We start from the raw sequence: 16,416 nt of genomic DNA on the forward strand, positions 1-16,416 counted from the left end.
TGTGGTAATTGGAAAAAGAATTAGTATCAAATAAAAGCTCTCTGAGGAAACCTTAGCATAAAATGAAATCATATAATGATTTTCAAAATGTTGTGCATATGTGAGCAAAACGTACAAACACAAACACACAAACACACACAATGATCAGAGTGCCTAACCTTATATATATGTAAACACACATGCACAGAGGTGTACGTATATTGTGTGTATGTGTGTATCTTACATTGATCATTGTCCTATTACATTATGATAAATCTTTGGGGATCAAAAGTAGCATAAAATTTTTAAAACTACAATTCTATGCCAAGCTAGGAAGAGAAAATCATTACAGAAAGAGAAAACATTTCAAAACAACTAGAGAAAAAGAAAAATTAGTACTGTGTAATGTTCACATATAAAATACAACTAGAAATAGATCTTTTATAAAATTGGCTAAATGTCTTAAAATTTTTCAGAAGAATTCTTCCTTTCATGATTCTATTTCCTTCCTTTCTCCTCTGTTAATAAGTCTCTCCATTTTTCTCTTTCAGATGGACAAAAATGATAAAAAACAGGAAATTAATTTTACAAATATCAAATTTAACATTTTCTTTATCCAGTGCATAATCTTCTTGATTAGACAATAACTCTACCATAGGCTTGGCCATCCATCAAGGATTCATTTACATCTACTCTATCTCCTTATTTCATTTGCCATTTTACCATGGCCAGGGGTGCCTGAGTGCGGCAGAGCTCCCAGGTATTGGAGCAGGGAAGCCGGTTGCAGAGACGGAGCGGAGGTGTGGGTGCTCAGCTCGGGGTTGCCATAAACCGTGATCCACGGCACAGTCGGGCCACTGCTCTTCAACCAGGGGCCCAACAAGCGGCAGATCCAGGGAGACTCCCCTTCCTCCCCTGGAAGGAGCAGCACGAGAGTGCACCACAGGGATCTGCTGGGTTTGAAGACTCCATATGGGGTCATGAGCCAGAGATAGAAATGCTCGGTCACAGCCGGGTGAGCACAGAGTGCGGCCAGAGACCGGGAAGACGGGAGTGATTGACTGTTTTTCTCTGGTGGTTCACTGAGGAGTGGGGCCCTGAGTTCTCGGCTCCTCAGGAGTGTAAATTGGGAGGCCACCATTTTCACTCTGGTCCTCCAAAGCTGTACGGAAAGCTGGCATGGAACAAGAGATACGGAGAGCAAAACCAAGCAGATTACTTAGCCCGGACCCAGCAAGGGCTGGGCAATTCCACCTCCGGCAAAGACATCTGAGAACCAATGCGACAGGCCCCACCCCCATAAGATCAGCAAGAATAGCCAGCCAAGACCAAGTTTACTGATCAATGAGAAGGGCAGAACTTCAGCGCTAGGGGAATACTGCACATAGAATTCATACCTTTTTTCCCATGATTCTTTAGTCTTTCTTTTTTTTTAACTTTTTTCCTTTTTTTTTTTTGAATTTTTCTGTTTCCCTTTTTCAACCAACATCTTGTCAATTTCTTTTTTAAAAAATCTTTTTATTTTTCATTTTTACAGTCATATTCTATCCCTTCATAGTAGTTAACCTTCTTTTTGGTATATATATAAATAAGTTGTTCTCTCCTTAAAATTTTGGGATACACTTTCTTCTAACAGACCAAAATATACCCTAAATCTCTAGTGTATGGCTTTATTCTAGTCTCCTGCCTGATCACATTCTCTCCCCCCTTTTTCTTAAATCTTCTTTCTTTTTTCAACCAACTTCTTATCAATTCCTTTTATAAAATCTTTTATAATTTTCATCTTACAATCATATTCCATCCCTTCATCATACTTACCATTATTTTTGTACATATATAAGTTTTTTTTCTTTCAAATTTTGGGAGTCACTTTCTTCTAACAGACTGAAATAAGCCCAAAATCTACTGTGTGGCACTGATCTATGCACCAGCCTGATCTTATTTGATCATATGCTGTTTTTTTGTTTGTTTGTTTGTTTTTATCTTTTTCTTTTTCTTTTTTCTTTCTTTCCCTTACTTTTCCCCCAGTTTCAGGACTCCTCTGATTTGCTTAGTGTATATTTTTCTGGGGTCGTTGTTACCCTGTTAGCATTTTGTTCTCTCATTCATCTATTCTCCTCTGGACAAAATGACAAGACAGAAAAAATCACCTCAAAAAAAAGAACAAGAGGCAGTACTGAATGCCAGGGACCTAATCAATATGGACACTAGTAAGATGTTGGAACTAGAGTTCAGAATGCTGATTTTAAAGATACTAGCTGGGCTTGCAAAAAGCATGGAAGTTATTAGAGAAACCCTTTCTGGAGAAGTAAAAGAACTAAAATCTAACCAAGTCAAAATCAAGGTGGCTATTAATGAGGTGCAATCAAAAATGGGGGCACTAACTGCTAGGATAAATGAGGCAGAAGAGAGAATTAGTGATATAGAAGACCAAATGATGGAAAATAAAGAAGCTGAGGAAAGGAAAGATAAACAACTACTGGATCATGAGGGCAGAATTCGAGAGATAAGCGATACCATAAGATGAAACAACGTGAGAATAATTGGGATCCCAGAAGAAGAAGAAAGAGAGAGAGGGGCAGAAGGTATATTGGAGCAAATTATAGCAGAGAACTTCCTTAATTTGGGGAAGGAAACAGGCATCAAAATCCAGGAGGCACAGAAAACCCCTCTCAAAATCAATAAAAATAGGTCAACACCCCAACATCTAATTGTAAAACTTACGGGACTCAGAGACAAAGAGAAAATCCTGAAAGCAGCTCGGGAGAAGAGATCTGTAACCTACAATGGTAGAAACATTAGACTGACAACAGACCTATCCACAGAGACCTGGCAGGCCAGAAAGGACTGGCAGGATCTATTCAGAGCACTAAATGAGAAAAATATGCAGCCAAGAATACTATATCCAGCTAGGCTGGCACTAAAAATAGAAGGAGAGATGAAAAGCTTCCAGGACAAACAAAAACTAAAGGAATTTGTAAACATGAAACCAGCCCTACAAGAAATATTGAAAAAGGTCCTCTAAGCAAAGAGAGAGCCTAAAAGTAACATAGACCAGAAAAGAACAGAAACAATATACAGTAACAGTCACCTTACAGGCAATACAATGGCATTAAATTCATATCTTTCAATAGTTATGCTGAATGTAAATGGGCTAAATGCCCCAATCAAAAGACACAGGCTATCATTGGATAAAAAAAACAAGACCCATCGATATGCTGTCTGCAAGAGACTCATTTTAGACTCAAAGACATCCCCAGATTGAAAGTGAGGGGGTGGAAAACCATTTACCATGCCAATGGACACCAAAAGAAAGCTGGGGTGGCAATCCTTATATCAGACAAACTAGATTTTAAACCAAAAACTATAATAAGAGATGAGGAAGGACACTATATCCTACTTAAAGGATCTATCCAACAAGATCTAACAATTGTAAATATCTATGCCTCTAACATGAGAGCAGCCAATTATATAAGCCAATTAATAACAAAAGCAAAGAAACACATTGACAACAATACAATAATAGTAAGGGACTTTAACACCCCCCTCACTGAAATGGACAGGTCATCTAAGCAAAAGATCAACAAGGAAATAAAGACTTTAAATGACACATTGGACCAAATGGACTTCACAGATCTATTCAGAACATTCCATCCCAAAGCAAGAGAATACACATTCTCTCTAGTACCCATGGAACATTCTCCAGAATCGATCACATCCTAGGTCATAAATCAGGTCTCAACCGGTACCAAAAGATTGGGATTATTCCCTGCCTATTTTCAGACCACAATGCTTTGAAACTAGAACTCAATCACAAGAGGAAAGTCAGACAGAAATCAAATACATGGAGGCTAAAGAGCATCCTACTAAAGAATGAATGGGTCAACCAGGAAATAAAAGAAGAATTAAAAAAAATTCATGGAAACAAATGAAAATGAAAACAACTGTTCAAAATCTTTGGGATGCAGCAAAGGCAGTCCTAAGAGGAAAGTATATAGCAATACAAGCCTTTCTCAAGAAACAAGAAAGGTCTCAAATACACAACCTAACCCTACACCTAAAAGAGCTGGAGAAAGAACAGTAAAAAAAGCCTAAACCCAGCAGGAGAAGAGAAATAATAAAGATCAGAGCAGAAATCAATGAAATAGAAACCAAAAGAACAGTAGAACAGATCAATGAAACTAGGAGCTGGTTCTTTGAAAGAATTAATAAGATTGATAAACCCCTGGCCAGACTTATCAAAAAGAAAAGAGAAATGACCCAAATAAATAAAATCATGAATGAAAGAGGAGAGATCACAACCAACACCAAAGAAATACAAACAATTATAGGAACATATTATGAGCAACTATATGTCAAAAATTAGATAATCTGGAAGAAATAGATGCATTCCTAGAGAGGCAAAGAATCTGTACTAAAAAATTATAAAATGCTCATGAAAGAAATTGAGGAAGACACGAAGAAATGTTAAAATGTTCCATGCTCCTGGATTGGAAGAACAAATATTGTGAAGATCTCAATGCTACCTAGAGCAATCTACACATTCAAAGCAATCCCGATCAAAATACCATCCACTTTTTTCAAAGAAATGTAACAAATAATCCTAAAATTTGTATGGGACCAGAAAAGACCCCGAATAGCCAGAAGAACGTTGAAAAAGAAAAGCAAAGCTGGTGGCATCACAAATCCGGACTTCAAGCTCTATTACAAAGCTGTCATCATCAAGACAGTATGGTACTGACACAAAAACAGACACATAGATCAATGGAACAGAATAGAGAGCCCAGAAATGGACCCTCAACTCTATGGTCAACTCATCTTCAACAAAGCAGGAAAAAATGTCCAATGGAAGAAAGACAGTCTCTTCAACAAATGGTGTTGGGACAATTGGACAGCCACATGCAGATGAATGAAACTGGACCATTTCCTTACACCACACACAAAAATAGACTCCAAATGGTTGAAAGACCTCAATGTGAGACAGGAGTCCATCAAAATCCTAAAGGAGAGCACAGGCAGCAACCTCTTCAACCTAAGCCACAGCAACTTCTTCCTAGAAACATCACCAAAGGCAAGGGAAGCAAGGGCAAAAATGAACTATTGGGACTTCATCAAGATAAAAAGCTTTTGCAAAGCAAAGGAAACAGTCAAGAAAACCAAAAGACAACCGACAGAATGGGAGAAGATATTTGCAAATGACATATCATATAAAAGGCTAGTATCCAAAATCTATAAAGAACTTCTTAAACTCAACACCCAAAGAACAAATGATCCAATCAAGAAATGGGCAGCAGACATGAACATACATTTTTCCAAAGAAGACATCCAAATGGCCAACAGACACATGAAAAAGTGCTCAACATCACTCGGCATCAGGGAAATCCAAATCAGAACCTCAATGAGATACCACCTCACACCAGTCAGAATGGCTAAAATTAACAAGTCAGGAAACGACAGATGTTGGCGGGGATGCGGAGAAAGGGGAACCCTCCTACACTGTTGGTGGGAATGCAAGCTGGTGCAACCACTCTGGAAAACAGTATGGAGGTTCCTCAAAAAGGTGAAAATAGAGCTACCCTAGGACCCAGCAATTGCACTACTGGGTATTTACCCCAAAGATACAAATGTAGGGATCCAAAATGATACATGCACCCCGATGTTTATAGGAGCAATGTCCACAATAGCCAAACTGTGGAAAGAGCCAAGATGTCCATCAACAGATGAATGGATAAAGAAGAGGTGGTATATATATATACAATGGAATATTATGCAGCCATCAAAAGGAATGAGATCTTGCCATTTGCAATGATGTGGATGGAACTGGAGGGTATTATGCTGAGCGAAATAAGTCAATCAGAGAAAGACATGTATCATATGATCTCACTGATATGAGGAATTCTTAATCTCAGGAAACAAACTGAGGGTTGCTGGAGTGGTGGGGGGTGGGAGGGATGGGGTGGCTGGGTGATAGACATTGGGGAGGGTATGTGCTATGGTGAGCACTGTGAATGGTGTAAGACTGTTGAATCACAGACCTGTACCTCCGAAACAAATAATACATTATATGTTAAAAAAAAAAAAAAAGAAGAAGAAGGAGATAGCAGGAAGGGAAAAATGAAGGGGGGAGATCGGAGGGGGAGAAGAATCATGAGAGACTATGGACTCTGAGAAACAAACTGAGGGTTCCAGAGGGAAGGGGGTGGGGGGATGGGTTAGCCTGGTGATGGGTATTAAAGAGGGCACGTACTACTGCATGGAACACTAGGTGTTATACAAACAATGAATCATGGAACACTACATCAAAAACTAATGATGTAATATATGGTGATTAACATAACATAATAAAAATAAATAAATAAATTCAGAATACTCTAACTCTGTAATGATGATGGATAAATCACTTGTAACTGTAGTTTAACAGTTAAAAAATATTAAAAATGGCTAAAGCTACAAAAATTTGCTAATGAACACAACATAAAAAGATGTAAATTGTAACAGGAATAACAAAAAATGTGGGGAAGGATAAAAGTACACAGTTTGGGGGGAGACTGGGTGGCTCAGTCAGTTAAGCATTCAACTCTTGACTTCAGCTCAGGTCATGATCTCAAGATTGTGGGATGGAGCCTGCATCAGGCTCTGCACTCTGCAGACTTAGGGAATCTACTTGAGATTCTCTCACCCTCTCTCTCTGCCCCTCCCCCCACTCACTCTCTCTCTAATAAATAAATAAATCTTTTTTTAAAAGTATATGGCTTTTGTATGCAATCAAAGTTAAGTTGTTATCAGTTTAAAATAAACTGTTATTATTATAAAATGTGTTATTTAAGTCTCATGGTAACCATAAAAAATCCTGCAGTGGCTGAGTGGCTCAGTCAGTTAGGTGTCTGACTTTTGATTTCAGCTCAGGTCATGATCTCAGGGTCATGGGATCGAGGCCTGTATCAGACTCCAGGCTCAGCAGAGAGTCTGCTTGAGGATTCTTTCCCTTTCCCCCACCCTTCACCCTGCTGATGCCCTCTCTCTCTTTCTCTCTCTCTGAAATAAATAAATAAATTTAAAAAAAAAAAAAACAGGGCGCCTGGGTGGCTCAGTTGGTTAAGCGACTGCCTTCAGCTCAGGTCATGATCCTGGAGTCCCGGGATCGGGCTCCCTGCTCGGCAGGGAGTCTGCTTCTCCCTCTGACCCTCCCCCCTCTCCTGCTCTCTCTCTCTCATTCTCTCTCTCAAATAAATAAAATCTTAAGAAAAAAAAAACATAATCCTATTGTGGATACACAAAAGATAAAGATAAAGGAATCAAAGCATACTACTACAAAAAACAAATCACATTACAAAGGAAGGTAAGAAGAAAGGAAGAAAGAAACAAAGGAACTGCAAAATAGAAAAAAAATTGGCAATAGTAAGTCCTTACCTATCAATAATTACTTTAAATATAAGTGAATTAAATTTTCCACTCAAAAGACACATAGTGGCTAAATAGATATTAAAAAAAAACAAAACAAAACCCTACATGCTGCCTAAAAGAGACTTATGTTAGCTTTAAAAAGACATTCCATGAAAAGGGTAATCAAAAGAGAGCAGAGATGGCTATATTTATATCAGATAAAATAGTTTTTACATCAAAATCTGTCATGATACAAAGAAGAGTATTATATAATGAAAGGGGCCAAGTAATCAAGAGGATATAACAATTATAAATATATATGCACCCAACATCAGAGCACTTAAATATATAATGCAATTATTAACAGATCTGAAGGAAGAAATAGACAACAATAAAATAACAGCACAGGAGTTCAATATCCCACTTTTAGCAATGGACAGATCAACCAGACAGAAAATCAATACGAAAACATTGGACTTAAACTACATGGTAGGTCAGATGAACCTAATAGACATACAAAACATGGCAGCCAATAGCATCAGAACATACATTCAAGTGCACATAGAACATTCTCTAGGATAGATCATATGTTAATCCATAAAACTAGTCTTAACAAATTTAACACGTAAATTTAAATTTATCTTTTCAACCCACATGGTATGTGATATGAAACTAGAAATTAATAATAGGAGGAAATTTGAAAATTCACAAATATATTGAAATAACAGATTCTTGCACAACCATTGGGTCAAGAAAATTAAAGAGAAATCAAAAAATATCTTAAAACCAATGAAAATGGAAACATAACATACCAAAACTTATGAGATGCAGCAAAAGCAGTTTTAAGAGGAAAGTTAATAGTGATAAATGCCTACATTAATTTAAAAAAAAGAAGATCTCAAACAACTTGACTTTATATCTCAAGGAACTAGAAGAATAAACCAAGCCCAAAGTTAGCACAGGGAAGAAAAAATAAAGATGAGAGAAAAACAGAGAGAAAGAAAAGAGAGAAAAAAAGAAAAGAAAAGAAAAGAAAGAAAGGAGAGGAGAGGAGAGGAGAAGGGAAGGGAAGGGAAGGGAAAGGAAAAGGAAAAGGAAAAGGAAAAGGAAAGGAAGAAAATCAACAAAACAAAGATTGGTTTCATAAAAAGATAAACCAAATTGACAAACTTTTAGCTGGATTAACTTTTTAAAAGTCCCAAATAATTATTTTAAAAACTGGAAACATTACAATTGATACCACAGAAATTACAAAGGATCATAAGAGATTACTATAAACAATTATATGGGGGCGCCTGGGTGGCTCAGTAGTTAAGCATCTGCCTTCAGCTCAGGTCATGAGCCTAGGGTACTGGGATCAAGCCCCACAGCGGGCTCCCTGTTTGGTGGGAAGCCTGCTTCTCCCTCTCCCATTCCCCCTGCTTGCGTTCCCTCTCTCACTGTGTCTCTCTCTGTCAAATAAACAAATAAAAACTTTAAAAAAATATATATGGCAGCAGACTGGATAACCTAGAAGAAATGAGTAAATTACTAGAAACATACAGGCTACCAAGAATAAATCATGAAGAAATAGAAAATCTGAACAGATCAAGACTAATCAATAATTAAAAATCACCCAACAAAGAAAACACAAGACCAAATGCTCTTCTAGTGAATTCTACCAAACATTTAAAAAAAAAAATAATACCAATCCTCCCCAAACTTTTCCAAAAATTTGAAGAGGAGGGAACACTCCCAAACTCATTTTGAAGTCAGCATAACACTGATATCAAAGAAAAGTAGAGGCCTATATCCCTGATGAATAGAGATGCAGAAATCCTCAACAAAATCCTATCAAACTGAATCAAGAGCATATTTAAAAGATCATACACCATGACCAAGTGGGATTTATCCTGGATGCAAGGATGGTACAACATATGCAAATCAATAAGTGTGATATACCACATTATCAAAAGAAAGATTAAAAATCATATGATCATCTAAATAGACACAGAAAAAGCATTTGACACAATTCAATAGTCTTTATGATAAAAACTGTCAACCAATAGGTATAGAAGGATTGTACATCATCACAGTAAAGACCATATATGACCAGCCCACTGTTATCAGATTAAATAATAAAAAGCTGAAAGCTTTTCCTCTAAGACAAGAAACAAGACAAGCATGACCACTCTTTCCACTTTTATTCAGCATAGTACTGGAAGTCTTAGGTACAGTAATTGGACAAGAAAAAAAAAGAGTCATCCAAATTGGAAGAAGTAAAATTGTTTCTGTTTGAAGATGACATGACCCTATATATAAAAGAACTCTAGGGGTGCCTGGGTGGCTCAGTCAGTTAAGCGGCTGCCTTCCGCTCGGGCTCCATGTTCGTTAAGGAGCCTACTTCTCCCTCTCCCTCAGCTGCTCCTCTACTTGTGTTCTCTCTCTCTCTGTCAAATAAATAAAATCATTAAAAAAAAAATCTCTAAAGGTACCACCAAGAACTTTTAAAACTAAAAGCATATTTACTAAAGTTACAGGATAAAAATCAACATACAGAAATCAGTTGCATTTCTACACACTAAAAATGAACTATTAAAAAAAATTATAGAAAACAATCTCATTTGAAAAAGCACCCAGAACAAAATACTTGGGCACCTGGGTGGCTCAGCTGGTTTGGCATCTGCCTTCGGCTCAGGTCATGATCCCGGAGTCCTGGGATCAAGTCCCACATCAGGCTCCCAGCTCAGCAGGGAGCCTGCTTCTCCTTCTGACCCTCTCCCCTCACATGCTGTTTCTCACTCTCTCTCTCTTAAATAAATAAATAAATAAAATCTTGGGAAAAAAAAAAACAAAATACTTAAGAATAATTTAGCAAAGGAGATGACAGATCTGTATACTGACATTATAAAGCATTAATAAATTGAATAAAATAATAAATAAGCAAATATGAAAGGATATCTTATGTTCACAGACTGAAGACTCATATTGCTAAAATGTCCAGATACAACCCATGTAATCTACCAAGTCAATGTAATCCCTATCAAAATTCCAATGGCATTTTTCACAGAAATTGAAAAAAACAATTCCACAATTCATATAGAACCACAAAAGACCCCCAATAGTCAAAAGTTTTGAGCAAGAAGGACAAAATTGGAAGCATCACTCTTCCTAATTTCAAACTGTATAACAAAGCTTCAGTAATCAAAACAGTATGATACTGGCATAAAAGTAGCCACATAGATATGGAACAGAAATAGAGAGCCCAGAAATAAACCCATACATATACATTCAACTAATCTTCAGGAAGGATGCCAAGAACACACAATGTGGAAAATATTGTCTCTTCAATAAATGGTGCTGGAACAACTGGATAATTGCATGCAAAAGGATGAAACTGAATGCTTATATTATACCATAAACAAAAATCAATTTAAGAGGAATTAAAAACTTAAATGTAAAACTTGAAAGTGTAAAACTCCTAAAAGCAAATATAGGGGGAAAGTTCCTTCATGTGGCTCTTGGTAATGCTTCTTTGGATATGAATGGCAATGAAAGCAAAAACAGACAATTGGGATTACATCAAACTAAAGAATTTTTGCACATCAAAAGAAACAATCAACAAAATGAAAAACAACATACAGGATGGGAGAAAATACTTGCAAATTGTATATGTGATAATGGGTTGACATCCAAATTATATAAAGAACTCTTGCAACTCAATAGCAAAAACAAAAAACAAACAAACACTTCAATTAAAAAAATGGACAAAGGACTGAATAGATATTTCTCAAAAGAAGACGTACAAATGGACATTAGGTATACGTAAAAGTGCTCAACATCATTAATCATTAGGGAAATATAAATCAAAACCACAAAGAGCTATCACTTCACACTTTTTAGAATGTCCATTATTAAAATATAAATACATAAAATTACACATATATGGCAAGTGTTGGTGAGGATGTGGAGAAAAGGGAATCCTTGTGTATTGTTAGTGGGGATATAAATTGGTACAGCCATTATAGAACACGTATGGAATTCCCTCAGAAAATGAAAAATAGAACTACCATATGATCCACCAACCCTACTCTGTCTATTTACCTACAGGAATTGAAATCAGGACCTCAGATACCTGCAATCCCATGTTCATTGCAACATTATTCATAATAGTCAAGAATATGGACTACATGTCAATCAGTAGATAACTGATAAAGAAAATGTGGAATATATGTACAAAAAAATATTATTCAGCCTTAAAAAAGAAAAAAATCCTGCCATTTGTAACAACATGGACCTGGAGGACAATATGCTAAATGAAATGAGCCAGACACAGAAAAACAAACATTTTATTACCTCACTTATACTTGGAATCTAAAATAGTCAAACTCATAGAAGCAAAGAGTAAAACAGTGGTTTTCAGAGACTGGTGGGAGGGGAAAAAGGGGAGGTGATGGTCAAAGGGTACAAATTTTCAGTTATGCAAGATAAATTTTGCAGATCTACTATATAGCACAGTACCTATAGTTAACAAAACTATATTGTATACTTAAATTTTGCTAAGAGGATAGATCTCATGTTAAGTGTTCTCAGCACAAAATAATAATAAGGTTGATGATGATGAAAAAGAAGAAGGTGGGAGTAAACTGGGTGGTGATGAATATGTTTATGGTCTTGATAGTAATCATTGTTTCCCAAGTGTACACTTACCACCAAAATCATCTAGCTATATATATTAAATATGTTCAACTTTTTACATGTCAATCATACCTCAGTAAGGTGGTTTATTTAAAAAAGCTCATCTTTTAATTAAAAAAAGAATTATCTGTCCTGAAAAGTAGAGCAGTGTGTTGAAATATTCTCTCAGTACATTTTTGTGGCATTAATTCTATGAAAGATAAACAAGAGCTCACTCTATTGAACATAGAAAATATTTTCCCTTTCTTCTAGGATTTGCTCAATATATACTTACCTCTCTCACACTCTGCTGACAAGATGTTTTTTTGTTTCTTTTTTTTTTCCAGAAAAGAGCCCTAACCCCATTGTCTTCTAGTAGATTGCTTCTATTTAGGAGGTGGTATAGCTTAGAGATTATGAGACCAGGTATAACTCATGGGAGCAGTTAGCCTGGGTTTGAATCCTGGCTCATTAGCTATGAGTAAATTTAACCATGTTGTTATCAGCCTTCATATTCTCATCTCTTTCATCATATCTTGTAAGTTCTTTGGTTAGGGAATTTGATTCCTCATTTTTCTTCATACTACTCAGAATTGAAGACTCTAAAGTAACTTGTACAAGATTACTCAGCTAGTAGGTAGCAGAAGCAAGATTCTGTCCAGTCTATTTCCAATTCCATGTTATAACTACTATGCAATTCTGCTTTCATTGTTTCATTTAATCATCACCAACCTCCTCGTGAGGTATTATTAATTTATAAATGTTAAAACTGAAGGTAAGCAAGATTATGTAATTTATCTAATAATACTCTTAAAAGAGAAGATTTATAATACTACTCTAACTTTATAAAACTTCCAATCCACGTAATTTCCTACTACTCTGGGGAAGCTGAGATTCAACCACCTGGTATACAACTCCACTCACTTCTCTCTCAACACACTTTTCATCCATTTTTTTTCTCATCTGTCTTCAGGATAATCTTTCTCCCTCTCTCTCTCCCTCTCTCCCCCACTCTTTTCCTCTCCCCCTCTCTCCTCTCCATCTCCTTTTCAAGACCAATTTTCTGTGCTCTGATCTCAAGCTTCAAGTTACCTTTGATTATTCCTTCCTTACATTTTCAGTCCCTCTTCTGAGCCTACTATGATATTAGCTACTGTGCTAGGGATTGGTAATGGAATAGAGAGAATCCTTGCCCTCCTCAAAGGGCTCATGGCCTAAAGGAACTGACAAATATTAACTAAATAATTACAGAAACATATAACTACAATGTGGATGTGTGGTATAAATAAAAAGAATTGAAAGTTAAGAATAGGTTGGTCAGGCATAACACTGGGCAACTGGGTGCAGATCAAGACAACTAAAGGCAATGCAGCCAAGTAAGCTCCAGGGAATTCACAGGATTCTCAGGGAGGGCTTTGGATTTCCACAGAACACAACATTGAAAGTTTAGAGGTAACCATATCCAGATCTTATCTTACCAGGTCTTCAGTAGGCATCAGAGTTATAATTATATGGAACTTAGAGCAAGAGGTAGAAGACTGTGATATCTGAAAATAAGCCAAAGGGAAGAGATGGACTTTACCCCTAAAATAATAAGCTAAAGCACCCAGTCTGAAATTGAGTAAGACACAGAAAACTGCCTGAAAGGCAGAGAAGAGGTCCATGCAATCAGAAAGAAAATATATATTGAGTTTATCTATAGGAGTATAGTAAAATCAGAACCTGCAAAAGAATGATCAAAATTAAATTGCAAAATCTTTGGCACACTCATATGTATTTTAAAAATTTATAAAAGAGGTATATGACCCATAGACTGAGAGTGTGATAACCAGCCCAAATAATGATACAGGGAATGACTTAAATGTATAAATCTTTCAATGGAGTAGCTATAGTTTAAATCAACATTGCTGATCATTTTTCTTTTTCTTTGCTACCTAAAACCTATCTTTCAGGAAAGAACATATAATATAAGGTTATTTTAGTCAATATGAGTTATGGTGAGAGAAAACTCTGTGGCCTTGAGAAACAGAAATAAATGCTAGCTTTTGAGAATATTGAGATCATCACTCTATATGTATTTGAAAGTAAACAATGACGAGGTGAATCCATATAAAATAAGTTGGAAAGATTGCCAGAATATATTGTAGAATAAAAAACAAAAGTTGTAGATGATATGTACAATCACATCATATATATTAAAAAAACAAGCACACCATACTTTAGATTTCCCCTGAGAACACATAAATATATTAAAGCCTAGTAAAAGGTCTAAAGGAAACACACCAATGCCATAGCACTTGTTATCTCTGAAAAGAATCCAGACTGGGGTGGTGGGCAATGTTTTAATTTTTTGATAATAGCCTAATTGTGTATTACTTATAAAACTACATGCTAATCAAAAATTCAAATTCTTAATTTTTGTTAAAAAATGACAATTATTAATCAAACATTTATTATTCTATTAGATTTTAAATATCAACCAAATAATTATTTTGGAATTGTAATAGAAAAAATAATCTTTCCTTTCTTTACCAGAATTAAGTGTGATATTAAGTTTTCATATTAATTAGTTTGAAGGATTTCAACTAAAGCTATGTTGGGTTTCATATTACAAATATATTTGATTAATATATGTCTTTTCAAAAATAAAGACATATGACCTTAAGTACACCAGGGCTATCTTTTTATTTTTTTTTTAATTTTTATTTAAATTCCAGTTTCAGGTGTACAATTCAGTGATTCATCATTTACATACAACACCCAGTGCTCATCACAAGTGCACTCCTTAATCCCCATTACCTACTTAATCCATGCTCCACCCCCACCTTTCCCCTGGTAACCATCAGTTTGTTTTCTACAGGGCTCTCTTTTTTAGTGGAGCTTTGGAATAAAAAAAACAAAAAACAAAAAAAACACGAGTGTTAAACTTGACCTTCCACTCACATTAAGAAAGTGGTTTAAACTGCATAAACCTTTATTTTGTTCCTTTTAGAGTGGGGGAAATAAAACCTACACCCATCATACTGGATTGGATTTAATGTAGCTTTATAATATATTTTAATAATTGGTGGAACAAATCCCACATCATAGTTTCCTTGCTAATACTACTTTTACTTTTATATGTACTACAACCTATTCCTGATGAACAGAAGGAAGCTACACTTCCTAAAACAGAATATTCTATATACTACAGATATGTATCAGAAAGTTATTCTTTCTGCAAATATTTATTAATCATCTAACATACTTCAGATTCTGAGCTAGGCTTTGGCCATGCCTTACCAGGAATATAGGAAGTTCTAAAAAAATCTTAAACAAGCTAAAGCATAAAATCAATAAGGTTGGAAAAAGTTTTCTGTATTTTAATAAACATGATGTAATAAACCCTATTCATCATTCACACACTCTATATTCTATGATGAGATTGATCCGATTTATATTGAAAACAATAAAAATCTTACACCTATTCTCCAAAGTGAAATTGCCTATCAAAAGAGATGTAGCTATGATTATAATCAAGTACCAACATTCTTCACAAAACCACATGCAAGTGTTTCAAGTTGGGAGCAGCAGAAATAATAACCACATAGCAGAAATAATGTTCCTCAAGCAACTACATTATCAATCTTCAGAGTGAGTGATAAAAATGGAACAAAATTTCTCCTTATGATTACCAACAGAAAATGCTATTGAGAGAACTCACAGGCTCTCCTTTGTCTAGAATATCCATTATTTTAGTGCATTTCCATTTAATGAAACTGAAGAATGGAAGTTTTAGATATAAAAATTGTAAAAGAAGGCAAAATGTAAGAAATAAACTATAAATTAGCAAAATGATCAACAAATATCATCTGTTATGGTAAATTAGTGTAAGTTATACACACAAAGTGAATAGCTATATTAAATAAAAATGCAAATAATTAACATTCTGTTATGGATTAATATAAAAGAAAATATTTTAGAAAGACCTTCTATATACTTATAAATTAAATTAGGTATATACAGACTACCTTAAAATTTTTCCTCTAAATGATGAGTGCAGACCATTTAAATAGCCCAGTGAATATTATGAGAGTGGTTTTACCAGAACACCAATAAAAATTTCAGTCATCTAATTCATTTCACCTGAGGTAGTAACCTCTTCTCCTCGACATATTTATGTCAGAGTTCAGCAATTCAGTCTATGCACAGCATCATATCATGACTTGTTTGCTTCAGTTTTTATCTGGTTATATCAAAAATAAAATAAACTTTCAAGAATTCTTCTATTTTCAAGACCTCTTTTTAAAAGAACTATAAAATTCCAAGAAGATGTGATTTTGTTGTAATATTGAATATAATACTGCATGAATCTTAGTCTATTCTTACCAGAATATTGCTGAATGAGGCAATATATTG

General features: G+C 35.4%; 1 protein-coding gene across 1 annotated transcript in view; it reads right to left on the bottom strand.

Annotated features, from left to right (window-relative positions):
- The window catches only part of CTNNA3 (catenin alpha 3), a 1,789,288-nt gene that overhangs the window by 1,290,785 nt on the left and 482,087 nt on the right, over positions 1-16,416 (bottom strand). The window lies entirely within an intron of this gene.

Source organism: Mirounga angustirostris, unplaced genomic scaffold (genome assembly GCF_029215605.1).
Source record: "Mirounga angustirostris isolate CCGP_5_RB_7025 unplaced genomic scaffold, mMirAng1.0.hap1 SCAF_6, whole genome shotgun sequence".
NCBI lineage: Eukaryota > Metazoa > Chordata > Mammalia > Carnivora > Phocidae > Mirounga > Mirounga angustirostris.